Here is an 11,483-nt window from a genome sequence, read left to right as displayed (position 1 = left end):
TCTTTAATTGTTGACTCATGTCCTGCATAATTCTCAATTGCTTGCTTCTCAAGCCCTTAATTGCATGGTTAGTGTGCATAAATTGAGTGTGGCTCTTGGATTTATTTTGGTGTGGGAACACCAAACTTAATTGTTTGCTACTGCCTATGATGCAACAAGTTAACCATATGTGAAACCTTGTGTCCTTGCTAAAGGTTAATGAAATTAAAGCTAGAAAGTAGTTAAATAGTTGGATAATTTGTTTGATTGCTTAGAGCTAGCATTATGTAAGAGGTGAGAATGTGTTTTTTTTAAATGAGATTTTTGGTGGAACACCAAACTTAGAATCTTTCATTCTCCCTTAAGTTGTTTTGGTGTGCAACACCAAACTTAGCTCCTTGCAATCCATACCAATTATTCAACATTTTTATTGAAAAATCTATGAAAGAAAACTACCTCAGGTTGGGTTGCCTCCCAACAAGCGCTCTTTTATTGTCATTAGCTTGACATCCTCCATCTGCTGATCATGAAGATTGAAAACCACAGTGTCTTAGCTTGTCTCTCTTTACTGTGAACTTCCTTCCAGTTTCCTCTTTGATGACCTCTATGAATTCCTGTGGAAGGATCTTAGTCACAATGTAGTGATCAGACAGCTGTGGGGACACCTTCATGATTTGACTGTTTATCATTACTCTATCCCCTAGTGAAAATCTTCCAGTGGGGATTTTCTGCTTTTCTTTAATTCTATCCTCTGTCTCTCCTTGTAAGAATTCCTTGTTGTGTTTTTCTTGGCTGGTACTTTCTTTGTCCAAGGTTTTCTTACTTTCCTCTATGATCTTTTTCCATCTTTCTTTCTTTGCAGCATCTTCGTTGTTAGTTGGTTTGTCTTCAGTGGCTCTGGGGACAGTATTTACCCTCTTCTCACCCATTTCTGCAAAGTGCTTCACCAGTTGAGCTATCTGCCCCTCAATTTTTCTGATTGAAGTCTCTTGGTTCTTTGTTATCTCCTCTTGGTGTTTCATCATTCTTTCCATTAAGATCTCCAAGTTCGTGATCCTCTGAGATTCTTGTGAGATTGGTTGGTTGTGGGATGTTAAAGGTTGAAAGGATGGGTGTTGTGGTGGCATATAGTGGTTGTTGTTACTATAATGGTGTTTTTGTTGGTTTCTGAAGTTGGGGTTGTTATAATTGAAGTCCCTTGGTTCGTGATTTTGATACTCGGTCCTTCTCCAGTTGGAATGAGTCTGGAAGTGTCTGTGTTGTGAGTATTGGCTTTGATTGGTATTAGTGGGTGAGTGATGTTGGTTGTTTGTGGTCATGGATTTGCCCTGGTTGAAGCTTCCTTGTTCTTGGTGTTGAGACTCCCTCATTCTCAGGTAAGAATGGGGTCTCCATGGTGGAAATTGGGCATTCACTGCAGCAGACTACAGGCCATCAACTTTTCTATCTCTCAGCTCCATGCGTTGCTGTGTTTGATGGTGCATTTGGTTGTTCAAGTTCACGAATGCATTCACTCCTTCAAGATTCTTTACTTCTTTTTCTGAGATTGCATTCTGTGGTTTCTCAAATGAGTGTTGGTTGTTGACTCCTTTGTCATTGAAATTTGCAATTCCTTGGGCAGTTGTTGTTGCTTTGAGTAGGCCATTTGAGAAGTAGTCCACTGCTTTTCTTGTTTCTGGGGTTAATCCTTCATAGAAAGCTCGGAAACCCACTTTATCAGTTGCTTTCTTGTATCTTTCCCATGCCTTGAAGAGTGGTTCTTCTTCTCCTTGTGTGAATGGACATTCCCCCTCTTCCAGCTTGATGATCTGTCGGGGTGGGGAGAATTTGGCAAGAAATTTGGTGACCAAATCGTCCCAACTAGTGATACTTCCTTGGGAAAAAGCTTCAAGCCATTGTGCAGCTTCACCCCTTAATGAGAAAGGGAATAACAGGATCTTATAAGTGTCATGATCTAGACCATCAGTTTGGACAGCACTACAAGTCTTCAGAAAAGTGGATATGTGCTGTTGAGGATCCTCCAATGGATTTCAGTCGTAGGAACAATTGTTCTTGATTAGTGTAATGAGTGGTGGCTTCATGTCATGCTATTCTTCATCTGCAGAGACTTCTTTTCAAATGATAGTCTTTCTTCTGACTTCCCTATTTTCCTGTGGCATGCAAACAATCAGGAGGAACAAACAGCAGCACTCTTGAGTGTAGTTAGTTGAGACAAACTCTCAAACAGTTAGTGAGTTGATAGAGGCAAAATTTCAAACAATTAGTGTGTTAGTAAAAAAAATTAAAGAAACAGAAAAGAAAAAGTGCTTAATCTAGACCTCCACTTCACTTAATCATTGTCAATCTATTTCATTCCCCGGCAACGGCGCCAAAAACTTGATGTGTGGAAAACGATCCAACACAAAACTCACCGGCAAGTGTACCGGGTCACATCAAGTAATAAAACTCACGGGGGTGAGGTCGATCCCACAGGGATTGAAGGATTGAGCAATTTTAGTTTAGTGGTTGATTTAGTCAAGCGAATCAAGTATTGGTTGAGTGATTTTGTATCCAACAGTAAGTAAATAGCAGGAAATGTAAAGGGAGAGGGATGAAGTGCAGAAATTAAAGAGAACTGAAAGTAAAGGTGCTGAATCTTAAAGAACAAGAAATTAAATGATTGAAACTTAAAGTGCAAGAAATGTAAATTGCAGTAACTTAAACTGCAAGAAATATAAATTGCTTGAATGGAAAAAGGGAGTTAAGGACTGGGAATTCAGAATTTAAGCAAGGGAAATTAAATTGTAGCAATTAATGAAGCAGAAGATGAATTGGAAGTAATTAGAATTCAAACAGGAAATGAAATTAAAATTGCAATAGGGGTTCATAGAAGAACCGAAAAGGAAAATGGGATCTCAGGACTCAAGAGACTAGATAGCAAAGTCTAGATCTCAATTGCCTTCCCAGATCCAAGTTCACAAAGCAATTAACAAGAAATTAAAGAAGAAGCAGTAAAGGAAACGTAATTGAACTCAATTATGCATAAGAGAAATTAAAGAGATCTTGAATGGAGATTGAGACAGAAATTCCTCAATTCTTCACACCCAAGACTCAAACAAGAAAAGTAAAAATGCTCAAGCAAGAACGAGGAAGAAGAGAGATCAATTCTCCTCCCCAATTCTTTGAAATCTCAGTTCCTAGCTCTCAATGAAGCGCGTGTTGGTTGGTGTGTGTGGTGCTGCAGGATGCTGCCCTGCCCTTGTGGAGGGCAGGGCAGAGTTTTTTGGTGCGCCAGATTTTGCTGCCCGTGCGTGCCGTTGCTTCCGAGAGTCCTTGGTGCGTGCCAATCTGGTGCGCTGGCTGTGCACCACAAAATGCTGCCCTGCCCTTGCGGAGGGCAGGGTAATGTTTCCAAAAGTGAAGCTCCGCGTTCGAAACTCGGTGGATGCACACGCTACTTCTTTTCCTTGGTTTTCTTGGCACCAAAGTAAGGCCTAGTTCCTTGCTTCCTTATAGTGCCGAGTTCAATCCTTGTGGCAAGCATTGGTAAGCTTTTTCCTTGAATTATTCTTGATTGGAGCCCGATATTGCTCTTGAGGAGGGCAGGGCAGAGTTTTTGCTCTCCTTGACCTTTGGCATCAAATTGTGCTCCGCCCTTGAGGAGGGCAGGGCAGTGTTGCTTCTCAAGCTTGTTTCATTATGTTGCCCTCCTAGAGGGCATTGTGCCCTTGTGGAGGGCAATGTTTGCTTCCTCCTTCTATGCGCCACACTTCTCATCTCTTGGGCCACGCTTTCTTAAGCCACGCTTCCTCTTTTCTTTTTTTCTTCACCTTCAAATAATCAAAACAACCAATCAAAGTATCACTAAATTCACAAGGCTTATAAATCAATTAAAAATCAATTAAATTTAGCTTAAACCTCATGAGTTAGCATCAATTTAATGGTAGTTGCTTGATTTAAAGAAGTTACGCATTTTTATTCCAAATCACTTACTTAGGATGCAAGAAAGTGCATAAAGGCTAATAAAACAAGTGAAATTAGCTTTAAAAATGGGTATATGATGACTTGTCATCAAGTTGCAGCAGATCTCAAACAGAAAAGTAAAATTTCTTGAAGAAGCAAAACAGAAATGAAACTCAGCTTAATTCCAAAATGAATTTAAAGATCTCAGGAGATCAAAGAGACTAGAAAAAAAGTCTAGACCTCAATTCCTTCTTTGATCCAACAGAGAATGATTTGTAGAAGAAAAGAAGATGAAAATAGTGAATAAAACTCAGGCCCAATTTCTTAATTATGCAGAAGAAGAACAAGATGAATCTCAAATCAAGAATGAAACAGAATTCCTTCAATCTCAATCCCAAAATTCCAAATAGAAGATGGAAAAGTAAAAGGAAAATTAGAGAGAAAGACTGAGATCCAATCTCAGTTCTAGAGCTCTCTATGAAAATTAAAACTAAAGAAAATGAAAACTAAGCTAAGTGTAAAACTAAAATTTAGAAAAAAAGTCCTTTTACAAATCAAACTAGCTCCTATTTATACACTTTCTATTATTTATCTTTTGAATTTGGAGTGGGCTTTTCAAATTTGGTGAAGAATTGGATCCAATGTGGCATTTAATTAAAATTGGACTCATGGGACACCTGCCAGGGAAGCGCTACGTGAAAAGATAAAGCGCAGCGCTCAAATCTCTTGGCCTTGTGTGTCTTTTCCTTTTTTTGTGCGTCCAGGCCTTGTTGTATAGCGCTTGGTGAAGTAATTTCATGCAGCGCTTACATGCTTGGGTGGGAACTCCCACTTCGAGCCTCACTCCTCTCATTTTGGTGCCCATTTCTCATGAAGAGGAATGCAAAGTAACGCTAAGTGAAAAGAGAAAGCACAGCGCCCCTTTGTTGTGTGTGAGGTCTCCAATTTCGAACCTCACTGAAGCTACTTTGGCCAATCTCCTTTGTGAAGAGTTGTAGCGCTCCTTCCTTGCCGGTATGGGTTCGAGCCTTGGTGACTTCATTTAGTGTGCTGCGCCTTGATTTTCCTTGCTTGTAGTGCTTTCTTCTATTCCTCATGTGCAAAGTTCGAAACTTGATGAGTTCACCTTGTTGTAGCGTGCCTTGATTTCTTCCTTGTTTTAGCGTAGCGCTCTCTTCACTTTGAGTGCTGGCCTCATGATTGTTCCTTGCAGCGCTAAATCAGAAAGCGCATCGCTAAACTAGAAAGCGCTATGCTTGAGCGCACTGGCTTTGTTGCTTTGGTGTGCCCCTCTTTCTCTAGCGCTTGATTAAAGAGCGCTGCGCTAAATATTTGAGCGCTATGGCCTTTGCTCCTTTGTTGAACACCACGTATTTGTGCCTTAGGTCACGCTTTTCAAAGTGTGACCTAAGGTCTAAAGCGTGCACTAAGGTTCATTTTTTCTTTTTTTCATCATTTCTTCACCTACAAGTAATTAAAACAACCAATCAAAGTACCACCAAATTCACAAGGTTTATAAATCATTCAAAAACCAACTATTTCTAGTTTAAACCTCATGATTTTGTGTCAAATAAAGGATGGTTGATTGATTTAATATAACCATGGAAATCCACTCCAAATTACTTACTTACAATGCAAGAAAGTGCAAAAAACCTAATGAAACAAGTGAAAAGTGCTTGAAAAGCTAGCGTAAGATGACTTGTCATCACAACACTAAACTTAAACCTTGCTTGTCCCCAAGCAAGCTCTTTACCTGAGTGATGTATGGGTTTAAAAACCTTGAAGATCAAATGCTCCTCATGCACCCTCAGCATCAATTCATCTTCTTCCACATCAATCAGAGCTCTCCCAATGGTTAGAAATGGTCTTCCTAAGATTGTAGAGCCATTTTCATCCTCTCTCATGTCAAGAATCACAAAGTCTGTTGGGAGGAAAAACTTTCCCACTTTGACCAAGATATTCTCCACTATTCCATATGCATGCTTCAAAGATTTATCTGCCATCTATAGTGCTATCCTTGTTGGTTGCTCTTCTTTGATTTATTGTTTCTTCAATAGAGACAAGGGCATTAAATTGATTCTTTCACCCGGATCACACAAGGCTTTCTCAAAGGTTGTGCTCCCAATGGTACATGGAATTTGAAAGCTTCCTGGATCTAGCATCTTCCTTGGCAAATTACTCTAAATTATGGCACTATATTCCTAGGTCAGGACTAGTCTCTCATCTCCCTTTAAAGGCCTCTTCTTGGATAACAACTCCTTCATGAATTTAACATAGAGAGGCATTTGCTCTAAAACCTTAGCGAAATGAATATTAATTTGTAACTTTCTAAAGACTTCCAAGTACTTTGAAAACTCTTTGTCCTTGGTTTTCTTTTGACGCCTCTAAGGATATGACATTTTAGGCTTGTATTTAGGCACTGGAGACTTCACTTTATGTAGCTCAATTTCAACCAGAAAGGGGTTGTCCGGGTGCCTTTGTAGGGTGTGCTTCTCCTTGGCTTGTGCCTTCTTCAGAGCTTCTTTTTCAACCGGCTCCTCAGTAACTTGTTCTTCCGTATTTTCCACTTGTCCACTTATCAAGGTGATAGCCTTGCACTCCTCTCTTGGATTTGGAATTATGTTACTAGGAAAGGTATTGGTAGACCTCTTGTCAATCTCAACAACTTTTGTGGCTAGTTGACCAATTTGAACCTCCAAGTTCCTAATCAAAGTTTTGGTTTCTTGCATGAAACTAATAGTATTCTTAGAGAGTTCAGCAACTAAACCTTCCAAGTAAGAGGATTTATGAGAACTGGATGGTGAATTGTTATTGTTAAAATTACTCTGATTGAAATTATTCTGATGGCCCTATAGTTATTGAAATTCTGGTGCCTCTATAGTTGATTTTCCCGTCCAAAATTTGGGTGATTCCTCCACGCGGGTCATAAGTCTTGGAGAAAGGATAATTATTGGGGGGTCTGAAGGAATTGCCCACATATATAACTTGTTCAGAGAGAAATTGACCATAATCAAAAGTCTCACCTTTAGGAAATCCACCACTCATGTCATAGGGAGCATCTTGAGTATCAATAGCTAAAAATTTTAGTCCATCCAAGTGTTGAATAATGTCATTTATATGTTGGGACATAGCCTTATCCTAGACGAGAATAATGTCTAAGGCATCAAGTTCCATGAATCCCTTCTTCATGGCGGTCCTCTCAGAAGAGCATAAATATTAGTTGTTGGCAACCATCTCAATCAAATCCAGAGCCTCTTCAGTGGTTTTCTTCATATAAAGGGATCCTCCTGCATAATTATCCAAAGAGGACCTGGGGTCCTGAGGAATCCCATCATAGAAAATTTGCAACTGTATCCAGTCCAGAAATATGTTGGGAGGGTACTTTCTGAGCATCACTTTGTACCATTGCCAAGCCTCATGGAGAGATTCACGTTCTTGTTGCCTAAATGTCTGAACATTGATCTTCAGCTTGGTCAGCCTCTGAGGTGGAAAGAACTTGGTCAAAAACCTGAAGTTCACATTATCCCATGTATTTAGGCTCTCCTTGGGCTGAGTATGAAGCCACTGCTTGGCTCTATCCCATGCGGAAAACGAAAAGAGAAATAACCAATAGACATTAGGGTAGACTCCATTGGTCTTCACTATATCACAGATTTGTAGGAAATTAGAGATGAATAAGTTTGGGTCTTCACATAGGAGTCCATGAAAACTGACAGTTTTATTACACCAAAGTGATGAGTTGAGGCTTCAACGCAAAAGTGTTGGCATTCACAGGGGGAACAACAATGCTACTACCATAAAATATAGGATTTGGAGCAGTGTAGCAGCCAATAGTCCTTCTAAGTTGCTCAGGAGCATTAGGAGCATTGGGAATAACAACGTTGTTATTGTTGTTAGGATCCATGATCTCATAATTATCCTTGAGACCTTCAGCGGCTCTATAAGCTCTAGCCTGTTGTTGGCATCTTCTAAGAGTCCTTTTAATGTTAGGATCAAACTAAAGAAGAGGTTTTCTGTCTCTGTTTTACTCATAAACAAACAGAATATAAGGAAAAGTTAAAATCTCTACGTCAGAGTGAAGAGAATTTCTAGTGATGTAAATAAAATAAAATAAACTAAATAAAAAGAAGGAAAATTTTTTGAAAATAAAAAGGAAAATTAAAGAAAATTTTTGAAATTTAAGAAGGAAAAATAAGAAAATAAAACAAGGAAAAATTCAAGAAAGGAATTCAAAAATTAAAAAGAAAAATTAAGCAAATTAAAGCAAGAAAATGTCTAATATATATAGTCAAACAACGGGTAGTTTTCAATCAAAGTTAATCCCCCACAACCTCGCTAAAAACTTAGTGCAGATTTCGAATACCACAAACTTACCAGCAAGTGTACCGGGTCGTACCAAGTAATAACTCAAGTGAATGAGTGTCGATCCCACGAGGATTAATAAGTAAAGCAACAATAGTTGAGTGATTAAGCTAGTCAGACAAGCAAATAAGAGTGTTTTGAGTTCTAAATTGCATCACACAATAATTCAAAAAATTCAAGTAAGCAAACAGTGAATTGGTTGTGAAATTAATATGAGAAAACATTTAAGCTTTTGGAGATATTTACTTTTCCGGATTAACAATTCTTACCAACTACTTTAATCATGTGAAGATTCAATTCATGGCAAACTTTAATTGATTAAACTCTATTTCCTTAGTAATTTAATCTCCTCTAACCTAATCAACTGCCAATTCCTTGGTCACTTAATTTAGATTAGGGGTTTAAGTTCAATACTAGTATAAGAGCCACACAAACCCTAAGAACCCAAAGATAAGATGATTATATGTCACGTATCACGTTAATTCTAGGTAATTAGAGAATTACGAGGAATTGATTTCAAGTTGTTATTTAAGTGATTTAGCTTTTCCAAGATTCAACAAGAATTCAATTAGAAGAAGAATTATCTTCCAATATACTCTAATTCCTAGGATGAAGAATAAAAGCAATCTTTACTTGCTCACAGCTCAAAGAAAAACCTAGGGTTGCAAAAAGTGTGAAAGTGCGGAATGAGGAAGAGGGAGAAGAAAGAGCCCAAAGGGCTGAATCTTTTCTCCTTTTAAATCAAAGCGTTCAAGACACTCTTGGACGCGCTATTGGCTCTAAACAGAGACGATTTCTGGACTTACTGGCCTCCTGGCGCTAAAGGCCAGGAAGCGGTGTTTAGCGCAACTAATGCACATTCTAGGTACACATTACGAAGCTCCTGGCAGTAAACGCCGAGGTCGTGGCATTTGACACCAGGTGACAGGATAAAAAATTTCTTCTTTTTCTTCTGCACGAACCTTGTCAACTCGCCCAAACTTCACCTGAAATCATCAAAACAACAATGAAAATCAAAGTAGCATCCAAACAGGTCTAAAATACCAAAATCTCACAAAAACTCAATAAACCTATATCTAAATTACTAAGAAATTATAGAAAAGATGCCCATGCATCAATACATTGGGCCGTTTGAAGTGTTAAGGCAAATCGGGCCCGTGGCTTATCAAGTGGCCTTACCGCCACATTTATCTAACCTACATAATGTATTCCATTTGTCACAATTCTGTAAGAACACACTAGTTGCGTCTGATGTGTTAGAGCCCAAGTCAGTTCAATTGAAGGAGAACCTGTCATTTTAAGTTACACCAGTGAGGATTGACAACACTAGTGTGAAGAAATTGCGCGAAAGAGAGGTTTTATTGGAAAAAACACCATGGAGTAGAGCAGGAATAGAAGAGCATACTTGAGATTTGGAGTCATTTATGCGAAAGGACTATTCCGAGCTATTCTCAAGTAAAACCTAAATTTTGGGGACCAAATTTGTAATTAGGTGGGGAGGATGTAAGAACTGGAAATTTATTAACTAATTAATTAGAATAAGACAATAATTTAAATGTCCGGAATAGGTTGGAAAATTTAGAAATCTTGATTTGAAAATTTACAGATGAGATTTGGATTCACCGGATTTTTTCGAGTGGAAAAATGTACTTTTCTATAAAAAAAATGCGTAAAAAATGCGTACCAGTAATTTACCTACAGTACCAGCTTAAGTCTGTCCGGTACTGTGTGTGAGAAATAAAAACTGTAAAAATTCTTAGAAAAATATTTAGAATTAAAAACTGGGCACTTATTCTAAAGGTTTTGGCTCAAACTTTGGCCAAATGAACCTAAAACTCTAACCGGTTAGATCGGGTCCAAGTTGGGCCCAAGCCCAACAAATATAACCACCATTAATGAGCATTTTAGCTCATTTCCTTGCTAAGAGTGAGAGAGGGATGGTGAGAAGAGAAAAAGAGGGATGCGGGTTTCAATATTCACTTTCCTCTTTAAATCACCATAACTTGTGATTCCGAGCTCCGATTTGCGTGTCGTTTTGTCACCACGCGAAGCTCTCGCTGAACTCTTCGATTTCATTCAAACAAAGTGGAAAGGAACTTTCAATTTCTTACTCAGTAATCTGACCTAACAGATTTCAAATTTTTGGGTTTAGTTATTTAGGCAATTTTGTGATTTTGGTTGTTTAGGTATGATTTAACATTGAATTATTGATGAATTTTACCTCAAATACCATTGGGTGAGGTAAGCCACTTCAAATTGATGATGATTATTGATGTTGATGATAATTGAAGATGATTATTGATGTTGATGATAATTGATAATGATTAGCAATGTTGATGATAATTGATGATAATTAGGAGTTTTGATAATGATATATTGATGAATAATGATTGTGATAGATTAGAATGGTGTAAATATGGTATAATTGATGCTTGAGATTTGATAATTGTTGAGATTGGCGATTTATGAGTAGGAATTTTTGAAAGAGTTGATAATTGGAATCTTAATGGTTAAGTGTTGTATAGTTAAACAATGATGGAAGTGTAACAGGTAATGTGTAGGAATGTGTAGGGATGGAATTGGGTATAAGTTGGTTTTGGTTGAGTGTTTTGGAAAACTTGATGATTTTGCAAGTTTTGGTAAAAACCTATTTTTGATGAACTTTAACGCGCCATAACTTGGCTTCTGGACTCTCAAATTTAGTGAAACTTATTTTGAATGAAAATTGGGTCCGTGAAGTTTATGTCGTTTGAAGAATAGGTGAAAAATAATTTTTAACAAAAAAGTTATGCACGATTGAAGTTTGGTGTAAAAAACTAAATTCTGCATCATACCAGCTTTTCTGAAAATTTGGAGGTATGCCTACGCGTAACAGGCATGCGTACGCAAGGATGGGCCTTTGCCCAACATTCATGCGTATGCAACGGTGGCATATGTTTGCAAAAATGCCAACTTCACACCCATGCGTATGTGATCAATGGCATGCGTATGCGGGACCCCTGTTTCTGTTTCAAATTCTCGTGTACGCTGATGTTCGCATACGCAACATTGTCTTTATGACACTCATGTGTATGCGGAAATGAGCATGCGTACGCATGACCCCGTATTTTGCTAAAAATGTGATTTTTAAGTTTTTAAGTTCCGCTCTAGCTTTCTAAACCTCTGTAACTGCTGTTTTGAATCATTTAGCTAGTATTTAG

Source organism: Arachis duranensis, chromosome 9 (assembly GCF_000817695.3).
Source record: "Arachis duranensis cultivar V14167 chromosome 9, aradu.V14167.gnm2.J7QH, whole genome shotgun sequence".
In the NCBI taxonomy this organism is placed as follows: domain Eukaryota; kingdom Viridiplantae; phylum Streptophyta; class Magnoliopsida; order Fabales; family Fabaceae; genus Arachis; species Arachis duranensis.
Note: the sequence above shows the minus strand (reverse complement) of the source record.